Source organism: Bolinopsis microptera, chromosome 4 (genome assembly GCF_026151205.1).
Source record: "Bolinopsis microptera isolate Bmic1 chromosome 4, MBARI_Bmic_1.0, whole genome shotgun sequence".
NCBI classification, from domain to species: domain Eukaryota; kingdom Metazoa; phylum Ctenophora; class Tentaculata; order Lobata; family Bolinopsidae; genus Bolinopsis; species Bolinopsis microptera.
This window is the reverse complement of record NC_087075.1, coordinates 14,794,164-14,818,034: the sequence shown is the minus strand read 5'-3', so window position 1 is coordinate 14,818,034 and position 23,871 is coordinate 14,794,164. Positions and strand designations below refer to the sequence as shown.

Sequence of the window (23,871 nt, the reverse complement as noted above, 5' to 3'; positions counted from 1 at the left end):
ACCAGCATCACTGTTTAGTTTCAACTAACCAGCATCACTGTTTAGTTTCAACTAACCAGCATCACTGTTTAGTTTCAACTAACCAGCATCACTGTTTAGTTTCAACTAACCAGCATCACTGTTTAGTTTCAACTAACCAGCATCACTGTTTAGTTTCAACTAACCAGCATCACTGTTTAGTTTCAACTAACCAGCATCACTGTTTAGTTTCAACTAACCAGCATCACTGTTTAGTTTCAACTAACCAGCATCACTGTTTAGTTTCAACTAACCAGCATCACTGTTTAGTTTCAACTAACCAGCATCACTGTTTAGTTTCAACTAACCAGCATCACTGTTTAGTTTCAACTAACCAGCATCACTGTTGGGTATCCTCAGCCTCTTGTGAACACAAAACAGCTGAGTAGGAGACAACACAAAGTAGTGTCCCTCGTTTATAATCGCCTCCCCAAACGTCCTAACATAGCGGCACAGGGAGCTGGTGACGTAGTACACGTCGTTGTGGTGCAGGTCCAGGAAGCGGAGTACTGTGGAGCACGAGGACACGTCCTGGTTGTGGCTGTGGAGACAGAGGGTTACAGAGGCTTGGAGACATACATGATAATAGTGCTTATAGCCAAAAAGAAAACAAGACAATATCTGTGGAACACGAGGACACGTCCTGGTTGTGGCTGGGAGACAGAGGGTAAATGAGAAGTACTTTGTGATTTCCAACATTGTTTGTTTAGTGATAAGTAGGTAATACTATCTTCCATTCGGGAAATTAAAAATTTAAATCAAGCCGTGACGAATTCCTCATAAAGTTACTTGTTACTTGAAGTTAGTTACTTATTACTTGTAATTTACTTGTAATTTACTTGTAATACACTTGTAATTTACTTGTAATTTACTTGTAATTTACTTGTAATTTACTTGTAATTTACTTGTAAAACACTGAACACTGCTTACCAATTAACTATTTTCAGAAGGTAATGCTCCAGGGAACTCCGTCTCTGTTCTATAATAGCAGGAGAGAGGTTACCAGATAGTTGCTTAGGAGGGAAGGAACCTTTAAACATCTTGAAACTGTCTGATATCTTGTCGTGAAGTTTGCGGAACTCGCTGTAGCGCCGGTACACACACCAGTTTCTCTCCTGTGTGAACACGTCTATTCTGTAAACCTGAGGGGATATTGATTTGGTATGAGGGGGTTATTCTGTGAACGCTATAAATTTTGCCCCAGACTCCTCAAATTTGCCCCAGACTCCTCTCTGTCTATCCGTGCAACTACACCCTGCTACTAGAGTACTTACCACGTGTCTATCAGTACTTACCACGTGTCTATCAGTACTTACCACGTGTCTATCAGTACTTACCACGTGTCTATCAGTACTTACCACGTGTCTATCAGTACTTACCACGTGTCTATCAGTACTTACCACGTGTCTATCAGTACTTACCACGTGTCTATCGGTACTTACCACGTGTCTATCAGTACTTACCACGTGTCTATCAGCACTTACCACGTGTCTATCAGTACTTACCACGTGTCTATCAGTACTTACCACGTGTCTATCAGTACTTACCACGTGTCTATCAGTACTTACCACGTGTCTATCAGTACTTACCACGTGTCTATCAGCACTTACCACGTGTCTATCAGCACTTACCACGTGTCTATCAGTACTTACCACGTGTCTATCAGCACTTACCACGTGTCTATCAGTACTTACCACGTGTCTATCAGCACTTACCACGTGTCTATCAGCACTTACCACGTGTCTATCAGTACTTACCACGTGTCTATCAGCACTTACCACGTGTCTATCAGGTGACTCTCTGATATGGGCCTCGTGTATAACAATGTGTTTAACACGTGTGTTGGATACCCCGTACTCCCGGTCCATTCTCCACAGACCACTTGCTGAGTCCGGCAGTGAACCTGGTACAGTGAGGGTTAGTGAACCTGGTACTGTTAGGGTTAGTGAACCTGGTAAAGTGAGGGTTAGTGAACCTGGTACAGTGAGGGGCAGTGAACCTGGTAAAGTGAGGGTTAGTGAACCTGGTACAGTGAGGGTTAGTGAACCTGGTGCAGTGAGGGGCAGTGAACCTGGTACAGTTCTGCTGTATTAAAATAGGTGATGGGAAGCTGTGTTAAATATTGTTAATTTTAAGGTATATATAATATCATGATATTATTTAAATTACATTTAAACTATAGCTTAAATACTCAAATACTCAAAGCACGGATCTGACGTAACACCAGGAACTATTTGGTATAAAACTATATACTTTATTTCAATTTCACTGCAATATACCTTGAAGTGACGTCATGGTAGTGTTTAGTTACTATTTAGAGACTATTTAACCCTCTCAACCAAGTGGCACTTCTCTCATTATGGAGGACCAGTCTGTTAGGTCTCTTCTTTAGTGGTTAACATGTCTTTTTGAAATGATAAGGTAAGGTCAGAAACTAAAAATAGAACTTCAAATAATGAATTTGTGTGATCAACCAGTAAATTAGACAAGACTCAATATTAACTGAAGTAGAAATTGATCATCAAAATTAAGATTTTGAAACTTGAATCAATCTTAACACAAGAACACCGAGTAGTTTTTTTTTTTTTTTTTTTTTTTTTTTTTTTTTAACAGCGGGTAGTTATAGATAATATCATTATTACAGCGTCAGTAAAATGCACAGTTGGTGTTTTGATAACGATATTTATATTGGTAATCAAAATTAGAGCAAATACATTATCACATTCAACAAGTATAAAAGTATCGATAATAACACGGTGTATTTATGCATCTTTGCAAAAACTTATGTCAAAAACTGTTTTGCTATGCATTAAACTTTGTAGTTAAAAATTTACAGACAAGTAAATGTGAAAAATATGATAAATTAAAATCATTTCTATGATTTGATATCGCTATCAATGAGACAAGAATATTATGATTAGTAATTGGATCTAAAAGGAGCAACACATTTATTATGTTCTAAAGAAGTTACAACAAGCACTAGTACCAACTTGGTGATAGTAACATCAAGAGGTTCTCCTAACAAAGGAGAGAGGTGGTTAAAAATGCTACAGAGAATAAAGATTTACAAATGTTTACAGTTTAGCAATGCTCATAATACAATAATACTAGAGAATTTAAAATATCCATGATGGCAAGTTCTTTTTTATTCATAAACTCGGTGTTAGTTGGTACCATACCAAGATTCACAAAAGTTTTACAGTCACTTGCTCATCATGATTACGCACTGAAAATAATCAAAAATCCTTCGAAATCTTCTATTGATTGGCGCAGATTGCTCATGCAAGACATAACAAATCTCCATTTAAAATACTGAAGATTCCCAGAACCTTATGCCCCTATCCTCAACTGAAACATCACATCAAATAAGAAATGATGGAGTTACTCAAAGTTTTAATTAGACCCCGAACCAAAGTAGAAATACATAATAATGGCAAGTGCAAAAACAGCCGCTATGCGCACTTTCCACTTGGCACTCCGCTCAGCTGGTGTCACCTGAATCTGCTCGGAATCAGAAGCCGAGGATGAGGCTGAAGCTGGTTCAGGTGTTGGGTGTGGAATGTTGGTGCGCTTTACGGGAGAGGTTAATCTGACGGGTCGAGCACTGGCTAAGTCTATACCTCCGTCTGAATCTGGAAAAAGCAGCGTGTAATTGTCAACACACAGTGGGCACACTGTGCAACAGTGTTACATACTAAATTGAAGCTAAATGTATTAAAATACGTTTTTAAGTAAGGGAAAATCAATGATCCGACTTGCTTTTGAGGATTGATGTAACTTAAAATTCTCCTACCTGAACTGTCAACTTCCCCAATCATTTGCAGATACTTCAATTCATACACCCTTCTTGTTGTTTCAGTTATCGGACCTTCAAAAAATGTCCAGTTAAAATATCCATAAATTCAAAAAATTGAAATAGAATACAGCTATGATTGTGACTGTTATCTGACTCAAAATTCAATGAATGATACATATTTTTGTTTGATATAAAGATTATCCATTTCAGTCTATAATTAATTTAATATGGATAAAATATCTGAAGCTATTTGATTAATTTGATATGTAAATATTTACCTGGTTGAAATCCTAATTCAGTAAGATTGTCACGAAGTTCATAATTTGAAAGAGCTGTTACATCTACCATCTTGCTCTGTCGAAACTAAGGATGAGAACAATAAGAACAGCAATAAACTGTACACTATACATCATTGCAATCAACACAACAACATGCGCGACAGTCCCACCTTGCAGCCTAACATACTATTAGAATTAATACCATTTAAGTTCAAGCTGGTTTGTTAACAATATTGAAATATAGAAAGTGTGAACTAAAAGGGGTTATACTGTAAATCACGCATAATAGGTTTAAAAAGAAAGAAGAAACTAAGTAGAAAACATATCTGAATATCCAAGTGGAGGTTTACAAAACGAAATTATACTATAATTACATGACACCTGCAGGTTTTAAACTTGCAACCATCCGATTACAAGCCCCATTCAAACCACTTATTGTTTCATTGAATTGAACTTTAAACAATCAAATATATATATACACACAAAATACAACACATCATATACTCCATCATCTGGGCAGGGATGAGGCTGTACGAGACTTCTGATAGAGGGGTCTCGTGTTTGATGTCAATCTTTTTTCCTCTGTACCCACGAAAAGCGATAAGAGTTGTTCTAGCAAATCCTATCCTTGTTCTTACATGCCTTACTACATCACAGTATCTCTCTCCTCTTTCTGGCTATGAGATCTGCTCATTAGTGATCCCAAAAAAGGATAGTCTCACTGTTTTTATTGTGATGCACTACTGAGAGGAAAATTATTCAAACAATATACACATAATATAGCAATGACCCTATATAAAAATTCTTTAAAAATGGTACAAATTTTAAAAACTGAGGTTAAAATAAAAACCCTTTGCAATAATATATAACAAATTCACATCACAACAAAAAGCAGTTTAGACCCCCATCCAACAAGCACTCCATGACCTTTTAGGGTTTAGGAGTGTTGATCAGGTTAAGGTCCAAATCACGTATTGCCGTGGGTGGAAGAGTTCTGGTACCTCTGTATCCCCTGATAGAGATTATACAGGTTCTGAGTAGATCAAAGCGCAGATCTGCTCATTTGTTGACAAATTGCTTAAACTCTTTCGACATACCAGATGTGAGAAATATGGCCGGGATGAAGGTTGCCTTGTCCACTCTCTCTAGGTACTAATTTTTCTTTAAGTTCTCGCTCATTTTGTATACTTCTTCAAAGAGTCTTTGTCCTATTTGATAAGCAATTGGGGCGTGAAACCCTAATGTCAAGAAAGGTGTTATCAAATGGAGTCCAAACTCCTCTAGCAGATACATCAAGCCGAGCTTGGTCACCTGTTTTAGTTTTGGGGTTGAGACAGTCACCCTCATTTACCGTCTGTAGCTGGAATTCAACTTACACATCATGACATACCTCACGCACGAGATTGGCCATTGTGTCTCTGATGTGATTATGGGTAATCATCATGTAGCCCCTAATTTGCAATTGAGGAGCTTGCAAGTTTGGAGTGACATTGTGTTGAGCCTACTGGATGCCTCTTTTTCTCTTGCTGCTAGTAAAATATAACTATATTTTATTTCAAAACTTTGTTTTATTATTAGAGCTCTCTTGGAGGAGGTGTCACCAGTGGCATAACGTTGCCTGTTGGCGCCCCGCCAAAAAAGCGCCCCCCTGTTGGCGCCTCCTCTCCTTTTGGTGCCCCTCCCTAAAATTTAATAAATTAGGTGATTTTAGAGGATACGCTGGTAAAATCTCTAAAAAAGTGTGTATCTAGAGCAAAACGCGCAGTTTTGCTAGTACTTTAGTTAAGTTTCCGAAATTGTCCCACATTCAAACGACGATTTGGCGTCCCCCTAAGTATAGCATCACACTTGGCTTCGAGCATGGAATTTTTTGGTTTTTTAATCATTTCTTTCACCGAGTTGGTAAGGCTATAACTACTTAAAGCTACCAAAAAAGTGGCTCACAATTAAACTCGTGCATAACTTTTTTATTCTCTAAAATACTTTTTTGTTCAAAAGCTTAACAATTTTCGAACATAATCTAGCTGTTCAAAATAAATTTTCAACCGCTGATTACGAATCACCCACATGACAAAGGGTTAAAATGTCCCTGGCGACATATCGGCAAAAACTGTCTCGATCACGTGAAATGACCATATATAAGGAAGTTGGTTTAATTTCTTGTTATAGTTAGGGTTTCACATTTCAGCATATGCTTTAGTAATTAATTGGGTTAGGGTTAATTGGGTTCAAATGAGACGGTTAGGGTTCCGAATAATCATTCTGGGCCACATAAAAACGAGTTTTTAAAAATCACTGCACCTATCCATGATGTGCTTTCGCGCCACTGCAGGCGGGTAAGCTCTGAATAAAGCCATAATAAAACTACCATAAAGCCATAATAAAACTACCATAATAAAACTAGCACTGCCATGGGGTTCAAAAAGGGTCATTGTAAGCCTCCAGCGTAATGGTCCTAAGTCTCTGCCCCATGCGGTGCCTGTCAGCATCAGCTAACAGAATAGCCCTAACATAACGATCAAGCCACAAATTAGGTTCTATAATGATTTAATATTGTTGAATAAAGAGATTTGAATATAATATTTGTTTTATTCTGAATATTTGTTTTATTCTGAAAGCAAGCACGAGTTGTCAAAGTGCTTTAAAAAAGATTTCAAACGATTTCCCGTTCGGCGTTCAATTTTCAATTTTTGTCGGAATGCGTCAAGTTAGTATAGTAATTTATAAACTTATTTCATACGAATAAAATAAAATTAGCTTTTGGTGGAGATATAAATATAAAAAAATTGTTTTTAAAGAAAGAGATATTTTTCATTTACCACAAAACAATTAATCAATTAATTAAACAATTAATCAATTAATCAATAAATCAATATATAATGTTACATCCATAAATAAATTCAAATTTGAATTTCAACCACATATACAGCCCACCGCGTTGCTCTAACCAAAGCCCTCTCGATTGCAGTAGCGCGCGACCGCCGAAGGCGTCACGCAGTATAGTACGCGTATACACATGGCTATGTGAACCCGCCGCGCACAGCCACACATTGTTAAGAAATCATTAAGTGCGGCTGTATGCGCCGCGCACAGGATCTATTTAATTGTTATGTTACAATTATATAAATAGCGCGTGATTTTATATTTAATTCACATTTCAAATTACTTTTGGGGCGAAATTTGTGTTACATTATTGATTATGTAGGGGACTATTAAAAAATAATTTTGAAGTTTTAGTTTCAAGTTTGAAATGGTTAAGTTCTTAAGTTCAAATTTGGTTAAATACCAACAACATTTTTTTTGTAATCAATAAAACAATTATAGTCTCTTAAATTGGACAAAAGTATTTTTTCAAAAAGGACTTGAAAAATGGATGATGACCACAATGCACAAAAGATCTCAGTATGGAACTCATCAGCAAATCAAAATATTATACAAAATAATAAAAATGGAAATCCCAAAAATATTAAAAATTTTATACAAATTCTATAGAACTCAAAATTTACAAACAATCTGAATACTCCAACATACAATTAAAAATGATTGAAAAAGTTTACTGCAGAACAGTAACTGATGATAAAAGTTATTTATGAAAATCCAATACAGTCATTCCAAACTATCTGGGAAACATACAAGTAGAGACGGTGAAATTAAATAAACAGCCATGTGCATGCTCTATGATAAAAGTAGAGATTCATATAATATGCACATAATATAGCAATGACCCTATATACAAATTCAATATAAAAATTCAATAAGGCATGCTCTATGATATATCATAACAAGCTCACATTACAATTTACGCTATGATTATCCATAACTTTCGTTGTAATTGATGTTTTTTTGATGCAGTAAAAAGTAGATTCGATTAGGGAATACTTAAATATACAACTTTTATCGTTATCAGAAAATGAAAATCCATACCATTTATATAACAGAGCTAGATCATAGATAGATAGATGATGATAAGAAAGAGAGGAGAGAGAGGGTTGAAGAGTAGTAGTGCAGTAAAAATAGCAGAATTAGATATAAATTTGGAGCCAGTTCTTTAAACTGGCTTACTTATACTACGTGTTTATAAACTTTATTTAGTTATACATTTTATTTAGTTTTCTATTGAATTTATATTGAATTTTATATAGGGTAATTGTTATATTATGTGTATATTGTTTGAATAATTTACTAGTAAATTGATGATAAGAAACTATTACATAAAGAAACTCTTGCTGTGCCTGGGGTTGCGTACCCTCTATGTTACAGGGAAATCTTTACTGAAAGGATCATAATTTTAATCTTAATTTTTTTCCCTGCTCTTGGCCCGACGGTCCTACGGTGATGACAAAAGTCTGCTCCTTCGCAATATAGACCACTCCCCTATAATTATGTGTATAAAAGGAGTCTATTTTGCGCGCGCGACGCCTGTTATGTGTTAATTAATTACAGGCATAGCAACCAGTTTTTGGTGCTTGACGACTGTTACACAGGTTTCCATCGGGTTACAATTCACTCTTATTCATTAATATAGCATATTAAGATATTAGTCATCAGAGCGGATCAATCATCAATGTAAGTGTTATTTTGGTGACTTTACTTTACTTTGGGCGATGCTCGATCGAAATCTCCTCCACTCTACGTCTCCAGATGGTTCTGTCGCACATAACTGTTCGGAGATCTTCTACCCGCAACCCTGTGTCCCTGGCTACGGTGTCAAGAAAAGAGAGTGGTCTCCTCCCACGCCTGAACTGTGGCAGCCGCCAAGGAAGGATGGTAGAGTAAAACAAAATTTTTAAGTAAAACAAAATTTAAATTTTATTGCCATAATATTCCCAGTCAGATATTCGAAACCATTGAACGCTCTGGTTTGCCCGCTGAAGATTTCCGGTTACAGACTAAAAAAGCTCTTCTAGATATTATTCCCTTGAAAAATCCTGGACTTAAACACTTGCTAGATAATGAGCATTTCTTTGAAATTGTGTACATAAATGTTGGACTAAGGTACACTACTGCTGGGATCAAGGTCTCTCCTCAGATTAGGAACCTATTGACAGGAGACGGCAAAATCTTCATTCTGAATAGTGCTTGTCCTGTAAAGGATAGATTCATCATCAAGCAGTGCTATAATTGTCAGAAGCTCCACCATATTTCCCAAAATTGTCCTGAGAAAGAAACTCTGGTTTGTATGTATTGCAGCGGTAGGCATAGAACATCAGACTGTCATTACAAGGAAGACCCTAGCAGACATAGATGTCGCAATTGCAGTCTGTCAAAAGATCCAAGAGTCTCATCTCACTGTAACACTCACCATTCCAGCTCAGAGCAGTGCCCCATCATGCAACAGGCATTGAATCGGTATAAACAAAACATCCTTACTTCAAAAAACTAGCTACAAACTCTAAGTCAGAATGTCAGAGTATGAACTTTGCCCTGTTCAATTGCAGATCCATATGCAATAAAACTGCTGGAGTCATGCAATTGCTTGAAGACTTTGATACTGATATTTGCTGTGCTACAGAAACTTGGCTGAGAAAAGATGACAATGCTAAGTTTTCTGAGATGAAAGAACTTGGATATTCCATTCATAGCCAGCCAAGAGCTGGGCGGGGAGGAGGTGTTGCTGTTCTATATAAGAAAAGTCTTAAAGTGACTCCTCAGAAGTGCAAGCGATTCAAAACGTTTGAGTCTTGTGAATGTACCTTCAAATCATCTTCTGGAGATATACTACGAATTGTTTCAATTTACCGTTCTGGCACCTCCACATCTCAGAGTGCTAACATCCCCCAATTTCTAACTGACTTTGAGCAACTCTTGGTTGATTTAGTAGACAAACCTGGAAAGCCCTTGATCATGGGTGATTTTAATATCCACATTGAAGACGAAAATGATTCAGTTGCACAAAGGTTTAATTCACTACTTAAGTCTTGTGGGTGGGTGCAACAAATTTCAGCTGCAACACACAGAGATGGGGGCATATTAGATCTTGTAATTACCAGGGATGATTCTTTTACTCACGATTGCATTGAAGTTCTAGATCCTGTCATTACTGATTCTGGCACATCGTCTGACCACTACTTTGTTGCTTTTAATTGCAATGTATCTCCAGCACCCATAGGCACTCTAGAACCAATTACTTACAGAAACATTGCTTGCATAGACCTAGATGCTTTTGTTGAGGACATTCTTAAGTCAAAACTATGTGACACTGATTGCTTCAATGACCTCGATAGTGCAGTTGATATCTATGAGTCTGAGTTGAGCAGTATTTTGGACAAGCATGCTAAAGAAAAAACTTTCATCCCAAGAAAAGATCATAACGCTGAATGGTGGTCTACACACTGTCAACAAGCAAAAGCAATGAGAAGAAAGATTGAGAGACTGTATCAAAAGAATCATGATTGCCCAGATTATAAACGACTGTACAGGAAAGCATCAGAGAGAGCATCCTCAGTCATTGTATCCACAAGAGATCACTTCTACAAAACAAGGTTACAAGATAGTGCAGGTGATGCTAAAAAGACTTATTCCATCGTTAATAAGTTGCTCAATAAAGAAAAAGTTAGTACTACTACACCTTCTTGCTCTTCAAATCTTGAGAGTGCTAACAACTTTGCACAGTTCTTTAAATCAAAGGTGGACAAAATATACAACAACATTTATTTAGAACAACAATCCCTTGAAGATTCTCCTAACTCAGATGAATCTGTTCCTCTTTCTAATAGCCCAAAGATAGTACAATTCCGTCACGTGTCTGATGAGGAACTAGTAAGCATCATAAAGAATATGTCTAACAAATTCTGTGATCTTGACCCCATACCTACAAAGATTCTCATCAAGTGTCTCCCAGAACTCCTTCCTCTGATCTCATTTATAGTCAATGAATCATTAGTTAAAGGTGAGTTTCCTATAAAACTTAAGGAGGCTCTCATTCGTCCAAGTTTGAAGAAACGTGGCCTTGACGGTGAATCTCTATCTAACTATAGGCCTATTAGCAATCTCTCATTCTTGTCAAAAATCATTGAGAAGTGTGTATCTATACAGCTCACCAGTTATCTTGAGGATAACAACTTGCTTTCTAAAGTTCAGTCCGGCTATAGGAAGTTTCATAGCTGTGAAACTGCAACAACCAGAATCCATAACGACATCTTGATAACTATTGACAAGAAAACTAAAGTTGTTCTTTTACTTCTAGATTTGAGTGCTGCCTTTGATACTGTCAATCACCCAAGATTAATCAAGAAGCTAAGATCTGCTTATGGCATTACAGGCATTGCTCTTACATGGATCAGGTCCTACTTGGCTAACCGTTCATTTTGTGTCAAAGTCAAGGATTCGTCTTCCTCATCAACTGTTCTTGAGATAGGTGTGCCACAAGGTTCAATCCTTGGCCCCCTGCTATTCATATTGTACACCAAAGATCTTGAGAACATTGCAAGTATGCATGGGTGCTGTATTCATTTGTATGCTGATGACACCCAGCTGTATTTCACTCTTGATTCTGATGACCCATCACAGCTAGAGCACAATATGGAACACTGTATGTCTGATATCAAGAAATGGATGACAAACAATTTCCTTCAACTGAATTCTTCTAAGACTGAAGTCATCGTTATATCCTCTAAATTTGACTCAAAAAATATTCCAGCCTCTCTACAGATTGTTAAGGATCAAGAGCCACATGTTGTTAGTGGAACTGTGAAGAGTCTTGGGCTGTATTTGGACAGTTATCTTTCAATGAGTGATCAGATTACGTCAGTGGTTCAAGCATGTAATATTCAGATCAGAAATTTGTGGTTTATTGCATCAAAACTGTCTTTTAACCTTAAGATTCAGCTTGTTCATGCTCTAGTACTCTCTAGAATTGATTATTGCAATAGCGTATATTTTGGACTGAGCTCTTATGATTTAAGTCGTTTACAGAAGGTGCAAAATTCTGCTGTAAGATTTATTTTCGGGAGAGGAAGAAAGGCACACACTACTCCACTACTTAAGAAAGTTCATTTTCTACCAGTTAGATTTAGAATAGATTTTAAGATTGCCCTACTTGCCTACAAGTGTTTAAATAATATAGCTCCTCCTTACTTAAAAGAGTTGATATCTCCTAGGCAGCAAAGTTTTAAAAATGTACGTCTTGATAATGATTATTTTTACCTTAGTTTTCTGCCCTCTCCTAACTATGTAAACACAGAGAAAGCTTTTAGTCACTGTGCAGTTAAAGTATTTAATTCCTTGCCATACGACATAAGATCAGCTGAGTCAGTTACATCTTTCAAGACCAAACTTAAAACATACTTCTTTTCTCTAGCATTTGATTGATTTTGCATTTACATAGGTAAAATGAACTTGTCATGTCTAATTTTCAATTAAACTAAGCTCAGTTAATGTAAGAGCCGCTTTAGAAAGCACTGGAGTTTATCTCCAGGATTAAATTATATCGAGTTATATGATTTAGCTATAAGGCGGTTTATAAAAGTTGTATTTATTATTATTATTATTACAATGAATAATGATATCATAATAAATATAAGTAGACATCCGATAATAAACTTGTTACATCCAGTACAACCCAAGATGTCAGCCGACACGACTTACAAAATAAAGAAAGCTAGCATGTTATGTTCATTGTTCATAGTTTATCTAACGAGCATGCTTAGCACTTAGGCTGTACGGAAATAGCTTTAATTCTACGTCATATTAAAAACTTTACATCATTTTTGAGATACAAAAATAAATTTTAAAATAAATAACTATTTTGCTGCTTAGGCGCGGCACCGCGCTTGTTCCACATGCTATACAGTGTGTAGCAATGACCTGATCTGAAGCTCTCATGCAATGCCCAGCAAATCTGGCACGTCTCTGTGCAACGATGGTGGAGATGGAAGGGAGGTCACCATAGATTTGCTTTAGGGTTGGATGCTTCTTCCATGAAAGATTCCTGGCTTTCATTAGGAGCCTGGTGTAGCACCCGTCGAGACGCTTCTCAAACTGCTTGTTCAAGGTCCAGGTTTCTGAGCCATACAGCAGAACAGGTTCGATGCATGCTCTGAAGAACTTGACTTTCAGCTGGTCAGCAATGCCAGAGGTCCATACCTTCTGCAGTTTGATACAGGCTGACCAAGCCATGCCTTTCCTGGTGTTGAAGTCCTTCCTGCTCTCTGCAATATATGAGCCCAAGTATTTGAAGTCATCAACCTGCTTGATCTGGTAACCGGATATTGAGTTCACGGGGGCAGCATCAGGAATGTTGATGGTCATGTATTCGGTCTTGGAAGCATTCATCGCAAGTCCGACATGTGCTGCTGCAGTCTCTAAATCCGAGAGCAGTTGCTGGACTTGCTCTATGGTATCGGCAGTCAAGGCCAGGTCGTCAGCGAAGTCAAGATCTGTGACTCTGACCGCAGGTACTCTCCGACTTTGCCTGGGGATGATGGTTAGGCCATGGTCAAGAGTCATGCAGTTCCTAAGGACATAATCGAGGACGATGATGAAGAGGAAAGGAGCGAGTGTATCACCCTGAAGGACCCCGATGAGTGTTCTAAAGAAGTCTGTAAGGCCGTCAATGGTTTTGACTCTGGAGTGCGATGAGTCATACAGGAGCCTGATAGCATCAGTTATGGGAGCAGGGACGCCGTAGAGGGAGAGGATGTGAAACAAGGCATCCCTGTTGATACTGTCGAATGCTTTCGAAAAGTCGACGAACACGATAGCTGCTGATCGATTTCCGATTTTACACTCTTCTAGGATGCGTCGTAGGGCAAGTATCTGAGGGAGGGTAGATCTTCCTCTGCGGAAGCCATTTTGGTTTGGCCGCAGTAGGGGATCCAGGTATGGGTAAATCCGGTTGAGGATGAGTTTGTTGAAAACTTTCGCTGCAACCGGAGCCAATGAGATACCTCGATAGTTCCCGGGGTTGGTCAGGTCGCCTTTCTTGGGGATGGGTATAATAGATGCCGTTGTCCAGGCTTCAGGGATTACTCCATCAATTAAGGCCCTGTTGCAGAAACTGAGGAGGTCGTCACGAAGTTGGGGAAGCTTCCAAACTGAGGGAGGGATGCTATCTAGGCCTGGTGACTTGGAGGACTTGATGGACTTGAGGACTGAATCGAGTTCGGACATGGAGAAAGGAAGACAGCTAATGGGAAGGGTGTCCGAGACTCTCTGGTTGTAGAAGGGCAAGGAGAGGTCAGGGGGTGGCTGCTCTGTCCCGAGGAGCGACTTGAAGTGCTCAAACCAAACGTTGAGCCGCTGTTCGGTGGTGCCCCCAGGCACTTTACTATAGGGCACGGTGTTAGGAGACGTTAGCTCTCTGATGATGCGCCAAGAGCTCCGATGCCTGTGCTCAGGGTTAGTCTGCTCCAGACATGCAGTCTGTTGTTGGACATACTGTGCAGTAGCGGTGTTGTATGCTTCGTCCAGCTGCTTCTTGGCGTCTTCGAGCTTTTCTTTAGATGAGAAGGAGGGAGAAGTCCTATGACCCAGAGATGCAGTCTTGAGAATATTGCGATGGTGTGCAATATTAGGGTCGTTATATGGGTTTCCCTTTTTCTTCTTCTTTTTCTTCGGAAGTATTCGAAGAGCCTGTGGTCTTGACACTATCAACCATCAGGTCATAGTCAGACTGGAGCTCTGCTTCTTGCAGGAGAGCGCTGTACCTGTTCTTCACTTCCACTGCATACTGATGTTTGGTGAAACAAGCTTAATAAATTACCGAGTGATAAAATTCAGCAAGTCGAAACAAATTAAATGATGATATCAGCTGATAAACTCTTTTTTTGGGATTATTAAGTTGGGGGGCCGGGGGGGGGGCTTTAAGGGTAAAAAGCAAAAAACCTATTGACAAAAGATTTTACTTTACATTTACTTTAAAGGGCAACAAGTTTAAAGTTTTCGGAATTTTTTAAAGAACCCTTTAATAAAAAAAGGCTGATAGTATTTGGGTGGGGGGGTTGGGGTTGTAAGATAAAAAAATTTTTTTGTTAAGGAATTTTGGGGTTGGTTTAAATGAATTTTTGGGAGTGGAGGGTTAGAGGGGGAAAATTTTTTTTAAAAAGGGGAAAAATAAATGATTTAAAAAAAAAAGATGGGGGGAATTTGGGTTTTGGGAATTTTTTGGGTTGGAAATTAATAAAAAATTTATAAACCCCTCGGGGATACAAAAAATAAAAAAATTTTACTTTGTAGGCAGTAGGGAAATTTTAAATCTTTGCGTTGGTTCCCGGGGCCCGAAATTCTTATATATTTAAAATTTTTAAAGGGATTTTTTGTTAAAGTTATTTGGGGTTCCCTTAACCCGTTTCACTTGCTGGGGGACGTATGGGGAAAATTCCCATTTGGGGAAAAGGAATTCAAAAATAAAAACTTATTGGAGGTTTAAGGGAAAAATTTTAAAATTGGGGGGGTTTAAAGTAAATTTACCTTTTGGGGGGAAATAAATTTTTAAAAGGGGATTTTTTGTTGGGGGGGATAAAAGGGGGGGGGGTTGGTTGAATTTGAAGATGATTTTTGATTAAAAATTTGTTTTGTGTTTTTAAAAAGCAAAAAATTTCTAATTTAGATTGAAAAAATTTGTTTGGGGTTAAAAAGGGAAGGGAAATTTATGGAGGTTTTAAATGGGGTATTGGGGAATTTTTTTAAAAATTTAAGGGGGGGGTGTTTTTTTAATTTTAAAAATATTAAATTTTTTGTTTTAAAAGGGGGGAATTTTTTTTAGAGGGGATTTTTTTTAAAAATTTGGGGAAAATTTTTGGGGGGGGATAGGGTTTTTGGGTTTTGATTAATATTGTATTTCAATGATATGGGTTTTTAAATTTAAAGGGGGAGTGGTGAGGGGGGAAAATTGCAGTTTCTTTACAATAAGTTTAAAAAAATTTGGCTTGTGATAGATGTTTGTCCCTTATTTACTCCCTTTTTTCCTTTGCCCATGGTTTATGGTAAATCAATGTTTTACTGTATCGGAAAATACTGATACAAATTTCTTAAGAACAGGATGGCTGCTCCACCTGCAATGATAGAAGATGTTGATGATCTTGACTTAATTCCAGATGAAGAGCTGGAGGAAACTTATCTTGAGAGAATAATTGGTCTTAGAGGTAAAGATACACTATATTTTACATGGTATTATTATATGCAAGCCTCTTGATTTATTATCCTGTTAGGGGTCAGCCGAGGGGGAGGGGGAGGGGGAGGGGGTTTCTAAATGATTAGGGGTCGTTCACATATTACGTAATCAATTTTTGGAACATTTTGACCCCCCCCCCCCTTCCGTAATCAGTTTTACACATAGCTATTGTGTCAAAATTACAGTAGCGTAATCAATGAAACAAGAAATTTCAATGAAACAAGAAATTTAATTTTAGCACATTTTTACAGAATAAAAAGATGTAAAACAATTCATAAAATATAATGCCCATTTGGTGTATGACTTTTTGTCCTGACTGCTAGTTTGGTTTATGAAGGACAGGTAACTAACGGGGCAAGGAATGCGCGTGCCTGGAAGCTTTTGCACACACCGAAACGCTAGTTCAGTTAAGTTTTTAGAGACAAGGCTCAGATTAGGACTAGAAGATAAATTGTTAGCAGACATTAGAGGTTCTGTTTATAATTGTTACTATAGGTACGGTTGCAGTCTTGTTGTGACAAAAAGTCTACACTAAAACATGATTTAGTTTATATTTAGGATATAAAATGCAGCTTCAAGGTGGATATTGGAGAGCTGGTGAAAGATTATGGCCTTTGTATCAATTGTTATAATAAGCTATAAATATCTTAAACTATACAGTGCTAATTAAAAATTTCTTTAACGTTCATTCTCAAATTAGATTTTTAAAATTCAAAAATAGATATACAATGATTTTATTAAAACTTTCTCACACATACTTTACTCACAGGACAAGACTTGGAAAACAGTGGCCTAGCGTAATTTTAATTGAGATGTGTGTGACCAGCCAGTTATGTTTGGACAATAACATTTGTGCAGTCAAAATCTTTGAGGGTCCAATCAAGCAGGGCGTGATTATGTTGATTAGCTAATAGCGCACGTTTTAACTTATCATTCGGAAACCCCCTCCTCCCTCAGCTGATTACGTGATATGTGAACGACCCCTTACGGAGAGGGGGTTTCCAAATGATTACGGTTGACTACAGGGGGGGGGAGGGGGTGGTTGATTGGCTGTTGAGTATGTAATCAAAATTTTCTTTTTTACCCTCTAGAATAATAACAATTTGACAATATTTTAATTCAAATCCGCTCAATTTCACTCTGAAAGTGATAAAATTTAGGAATGGATTGGGTACGTGACTGCTAAAGTAAGTAGTTTGGAAAGTTCTTGGCTGGATATCATGACAATGATTTCGGCTCATAATGATCGGGGTAGGGGGCCGGGGTCAGGCCATGATTACGTAATTTTGTTGTCAGGAGGGGGGGGGGGGGTGGGTATTGATTACGGTTGATTACGGAGGGGGGAGAGGGGTAAAAATTGCTCAAATATTATATATAAAAGTAATATGTGAACGACCCCTTATTGATAATTTACAATTCACAACTGATTTATTAAAAGTTTATAACAGAATGTACTTAAATTTGAACCAATTGAAATGAAATTAAATGTCCCATATTTGTATTTCAGAAATGTTCCCACGTTCAGCCAGGACGGGAGGAGCCTTTGTGGCCACCACCACCAAAACCTCATCGCTGTGGCTGTATCATTTTATAAAGAGTGCGATATGGATCACAACTACATCTGCTATTATAATGGCCCTTCCAGTGGCCATCGAGATAACTCAGATTCAAGCTGCTGATGACATGAAGAAGGTGCGGCAGGAGAAATTGTTTGCTAAATAGTGCACTGTGTGTGATTATGAATGAAGTTTGTGGTACTTTGTACATGTCTGCCAGTCTGTTAACCAGGAAACTAGCTAAATTCAATGTGTCTTTTCCATTTGAGTCATCTATAAATCATCTATGGCTTAGGTTACAACCAAGAGTTTGTTGCGAACTTGCTAATATTGATCACAAGCAGATTGATATATTTGTTTAAGTTTAAACTTTTGAAATTTTGGACCATTAAGTAGCAGTTCAGTGCACTAAGACTTATCAAAAAGTTTTTACACAGTATTTTGTCGTTATTTGAACTCACTGCACTATTATGACCTAGAACCTGACTCTATTTCTAACTATACGGCAACAGTCAGAATTTGATGCTCACAAAACCTCTTATTGATTTGCAGATACTGTTATATGGAGATATTCTATATCTTATGTTAATAATTTATTATTTTTATACAGTGTTTTAAGATTTGTATAACCTTCTACCATAACTTCTGCATAATGTATATAACCATTCCAAGTCTATCTCTGGACAAGTTTAAAATTTCAAATTCATTTAGAATTTTGATAGGTTGATTTATTAATTTATGATTATCAAATAAAACAAAAAATTCAATTTTTGACAAATCTTAAAACACTCTAGATTATGACTTTAACAACCCTTGCTAATGCGGAACAGAAAGCTAGTCGAAAGAATATAAAGAATGAGAGGAAGAATAAAAACACCTGTGGTTGAAGGTAAATTTGTAAGTTCAATTTGTAACGGAGTTTTATTTTAACAGGAAACGATGTAACTGAGTCAATATATTTTAATGTTGCCATGGGGTGGCAAGTCCCCATGCATCGTGGTCCAATAGTTTCATTGCGTCTTAATATAGGGACTAATACTCTATCAATATGTTGGTCTGTCCCTTGATAAATTGTCTCTTTCAGAGCGTGAAAGGGAAAGATAAAATGTGGATGCCAGTTTAGAGACCAAAACCTTAGCTGTGGCTCAATGTGAAAGTAAAGATGAAGGATTGTGCTCTTAAAGATGCCAGACAAGCTGCTGAAGCTCACTAAACGGTTTGTGACACATTTACTTATAATATTACACATGGATCTTAGTACAATAAGTTTTCTTTCTGCTGTCAGACGTTTAATGCTGATATGATTAACTAATTGTCGTGATTCTTATAGCTTTAGAAAGTTAAATGTTACTATGGGAGAGCCACAACCGTCAACATTTGTCACACTGCCAAGAGAAAGCAAACCTCGACTTGAATGCTCGATTCAAGAGCATTCAAGAGAAATCTTCCTAGGGACTTTACACTTATTCTGAAAGGGGGCGAAAAAGTACCTGTTAGTTCAGAGGTTCTCTGTTGGAATAGCCCAGTTTTCAGAGAAATTATTCAAGACCTGAAAGTGACAAGCCATGAAATGGATGACTTTGAATATGATGCTGTTGAATGCTTCATTCAATGTCTATATACAGGGAAATCAAAATCTTTGAGTGCTAACATCTTTAGGGAGTTTTATAAAATGGCTAATATATTTGTTGTTTCGTGGCTCATCTGCAAGTGCATACAGTTTTTTGAGGGTATAGCCAGAAAAGAGTACAAAGATATGGAATATCTTCATTTTCTTATTTCGGAGGCAGGTTATGCTTTTGAGACCTGTAAAGATAGCCGATTGATAGATCTTCTCAAAAGGTTGTCATCTGAAATTTTCTTCCCCACTGAATCAATCTGCCTGATTGTGCCATCGAACGAAGATTTGAATGATATTAGCTCAACTTCTTTGGAGTTGCTTAAAGTAGTCGCTGGAAATGAGGTCGAAATACTGGCAAGATTAGTTGAAGGATGTGTAAGAGAATCTAAATCTATGACTGAAAATGTAAAGCTTCTTTTGGACCCAGTTTTACTAGCAAGATGTTTGATCCGTGATAGTGGAACTTATTTCAGCTTGTTTGAAACCCTGCATCGTTTAGAAACCCTGACATTGGAAGATACAAAGTTCATCAGTAAGATACAGTTAGAAAGCACTCGTAGAGTCTCTCAAATTGCCATTGTTAAACCCATTACAGCTGCGGATTTAAAAATTCCTGACCCAATATGTTGCCGTCCCAACTATTACATCAGTCAAAAACTCAAGGAAACGAGCAGCTACTCAAAATTTATCAAACTTTTTCGTGAGACTTCAACAGTTAAGAACCTTTATCAGTTTATTGATGGAATGATATTCTGGATGTATTTTCATGCTGAGAGTAATTTAATACCAAATTGGTCTGAGGATGTTGAACACGAAATAGTCACTATCAGAATGGAGCAACGATGGAGGAAAGTTTCAGATGAGTACCTCATAAATAAACAGTTTCAAACAAAGGCAATGGATGATTTCTTTTCTTCATTGCTAAAATGTTCAAAACTAGTCTGCAAAAGGAAACCTCCCTGATGGCCGACAGATGCGTATCAGTTCTCAAGCTGTTTAAACAGTCCCACGTTTTTCACTTTACCCCACCAAAAGAGACTCATCTGGAAAATAAAGCTTCAGTTTCAAGCTTTTCGATAAGATCGAGGTCTTCAAATGCAGGTTACCGTTCAAATTCACCTAATGTTCTTTTTGAGTTTATCCCAAAAGATGTAGATGGCTTTAATCAATTAGCTCAAGCAGCGAAACCATTTATCCTCAACAAATGCATCTCTGCTTTTCTGTTTCGGGCAAAGCAAAAAGTGGTCCTAACCAGTTCGTAAATTGGGAACCTATGCCTCCTCTGACCTGGGCAAGTGGGCTACATGGCTATCATCAAGGTAAACGATTTCATTTGTGCTGGAGAGAAATTGATTTCAAGGAGAGTGAAATTCCAGCTGTTGACGAAACCTTTGAAGGGAATTTCAAGCTTAAATGCAAATTATATTACTAAATGGATATAACTTTTTGAGTGAATGATAAGTAAATCTTCGTTGTGGGCTGTGGCTGTAGTTTCTTCGATTTCTGCCATGCTGTTTATTAACAGTTTATAAGAAAACTCGATTTATTAGCGAAGAATCAGTATATTTAAGTACTATATATCTTTATTGAATATTGAAATTTGAATCGTTTTGATGAAATATTACATCGTTCTGTATTGAAGATTTCAAAGATATCGAAATTGCATAATGTGATGTGTCTCCTAGGAGGTCATGATAAAATAGCTTGAATCATTTTGTTGGGTACGTTTTTTAATATGTTTTATAACTGACGATTTTTGAAATTATCAAATACGATTTTGGTCTAAAAAAGTATTAAATTGTTGTGTATTTGATTCTCCTTTTTAAAAATAATTGAGTGTCTTTCTAGAGATTAATTAAATACTATTACTGCTAGATTTGAATATTTGTACTTGTAGGTGACTTTTTGAAATGTGCTTATTTGTATGGTTTTGGCGAATCAATTGTTTTTTAGATTGCAGACATGTATTGAAGTTTTTAATAATAATAAACCAATTGCAATATAATGTAAAACCCCCATTTAACCCCCCCCCCCCCCCCCCCCGAATTTACCGCGCGGTCTCCTTTCCCAAATAGGGCTTAACATGTATAATGTAAACAAAAAAACCCTGATTTACTGCAAACTCCCGATTTACCGCGGATGTTTCCTTTCCCCCAACTTTATATACTATATGTTTTGATTCTTAGTCCTTAGAAGAGCACTCTATAATCAGTTTTTTGCTGATTTGAATGTCCTGCACAGCAGATCGAAGCATCTTTAAATTATTTACTATTTTTTCCGTTCACACTCTTTTGTAAAAAGACAATAGTGAAAGGTTACGAATGGACGTTTTTGCAGAAAAACGTGGATTTTGGAGAACGAGATAGGTGGGTTTAAATATGTCGTCCGTCCTTTCGTTAGTTACCATGACAACTAGCGCGCAGTGCAGCGCGCGAGTATTGCTTGCGGAGATATGATGTATATAGCTAGCATGTCAATGAATGCGCGGCGCGAGTGTATCAATTAATGTATAGTATTAGGTAATAAGCCCAATTTGTACGTGGCATGCGTAGTATAGTGTACTATGTGTATATTATTATTATGAAGTGAGCTGATTAGAGCTTATATAATTTATAAATATAGTGAACGGAAATCTAGCGTCCGCCAAAACGAAACAACGGGCGCAATTCTTGTTATTGTATTGCTGTGTAAGTTTGAATATAATTCTAATTCTAATTTTAATGTTTACGAATGCTGAATTGTTTTACTTGCAAGGTGCAACTTAATCATAGATGAACACATTCTTCAATAACTCATCTCAAATTAAAATGATTTAGTTGTCGTATGCGATGACTAGTGCTGCAAATTTAATCATCAGAACGTGTTGCACAATCATTGTAGCAAACAACATTGTAGACTCTTTGTGTCGAGAAACTCTGCAGTTATTAAGACGTAATTATTATTATATACATATTATGTAACTAATACTCTATCAATCTATTGCTCTGTCCCTTGATACATCGTCTCTTTCAGGGCGACGTACAGTCTTGGATGAAGCTAGAAGATACAACAGAGATGGGGTATACACTGGAGGACTCAAGACTCAAGAAGGAGTAGAAGGAGGACTCTTCAAGAAGGAGTAGAAGGAGGAATCAAGACTCAAGAAGGAGTAGAAGGAGGACTCTTCAAGAAGGAGTAGAAGGAGCTCTTCAAGAAGAAGTAGAAGGAGGACTCTTCAAGAAGGAGTAGAAGGAGGACTCTTCAAGAAGGAGTAGAAGGAGCTCTTCAAGAAGGAGTAGAAGGAGGACTCTTCAAGAACGACGATAAAGAACGGTGTGGGGGACCGGTATGTTCTACGAAGGGTTTTAGGGTTTTAGTTCTGATAATATAATGATTAATGTATGTGTTTTTAAGAGTGAGCAGACTCTTGATCAGTACCGGTTTGTAAGTAAACGATTCAAGGCTCTCATGTCTTCAGCTCTTCAGATGTCTTGGTCATTCTAATAGCCACACATTTATTGAAATGTGTGTGAGGGAAATGAAACGCATGTCAATTTTCAAGCTATTTTTCTTTTCAGGCTGACGAATATTTTGGAGTGTATGCGATGTCAATGATAAAGATGCAGATGGTCTTATGATTCCTGTTGAAGACATATTCTGAAACTCATTTGATTGTTTGTTCGTACTGTAAATTGTTCATCTTTCGAACTTGAGTTAACACCATATTATGTTCTTGTATCTATTGTATCTATAAGAATCTTTGAATTATACCTATAACACGTACAGAACTTAGTACCTGACCCCCCCCCCCCTCTCCCGACCTATAACCGGCAATAGTCTGATTTTAACCATACGGTAAAAGAATTCTTATCAATTCGCTGATCATACTCTTAGGTTGCAAAATTCCATATAATTATCTTGATTTGTTATTTTTACACCTTTTTAAATCTAGTATATTCTCCCGCGACCAGTGAACCCTATTTTAATTCTATTACGTTTCAACTAGATAATGTCAGCAGCAGTTATAACCCCAGCCACAGAAGAACCTGCCCGAAATGAACTAGCTGATTACATGTGAGTTGTAAAGGGGGGGGGGGGGGGGGGGGGGGGGGGGGGGGGGGCCCTTGTGAAACAGATTAAAGTTTTCCGTTTTTTCTCTTTTAAAAATTTAAAATTTTGATTGTTTTTGTGACAACAAATCCGTACCCAGGGAATCCTATCAATGTCAAATCCCCAAATTAGTTTACCTTAACTACAGAGTTACATGTGAGTTGTAAAACAGATTAAAGTTTCAGAAAAAAAAACTTTTCTTATTAAAATGGTAAATTGATTTAATGTAAAACCCGGTAGATGAACAATTTTGAAGTTTCAAGTTTAAATGAAAACCACCAATTTTTTTTATCTTGGTGTATTTTACAGTTAGATAAGGGGGGAAGCAGAAAAAGGGCCCCAAAACCAGAAGCTCCTGTAGCAAAGAAGAACAAAAGAAAAAGAAAAAGAAGAAGCCAGCT

At 37.3% G+C, this 23,871-nt stretch overlaps 1 protein-coding gene and 2 long non-coding RNA genes across 3 annotated transcripts in view; 1 reads left to right on the top strand and 2 right to left on the bottom strand.

Moving 5' to 3' along the window:
• The window catches only part of LOC134814240 (uncharacterized), a 324,724-nt gene that overhangs the window by 181,305 nt on the left and 119,548 nt on the right, over positions 1-23,871 (bottom strand). The gene's annotated exons all lie outside the window — the stretch shown is intronic.
• LOC134814222 (uncharacterized) lies at positions 2,774-4,198 on the bottom strand. The gene is made up of 3 exons (XR_010160121.1): positions 4,093-4,198; positions 3,812-3,886; positions 2,774-3,650 (listed from the first exon to the last, which is right to left on the bottom strand). It is a non-coding gene; the product is annotated as an uncharacterized LOC134814222 (long non-coding RNA).
• On the top strand, positions 16,072-18,365 carry LOC134814242 (uncharacterized). Its single transcript, XR_010160129.1, has 2 exons — positions 16,072-16,175; positions 17,712-18,365. It is a non-coding gene; the product is annotated as an uncharacterized LOC134814242 (long non-coding RNA).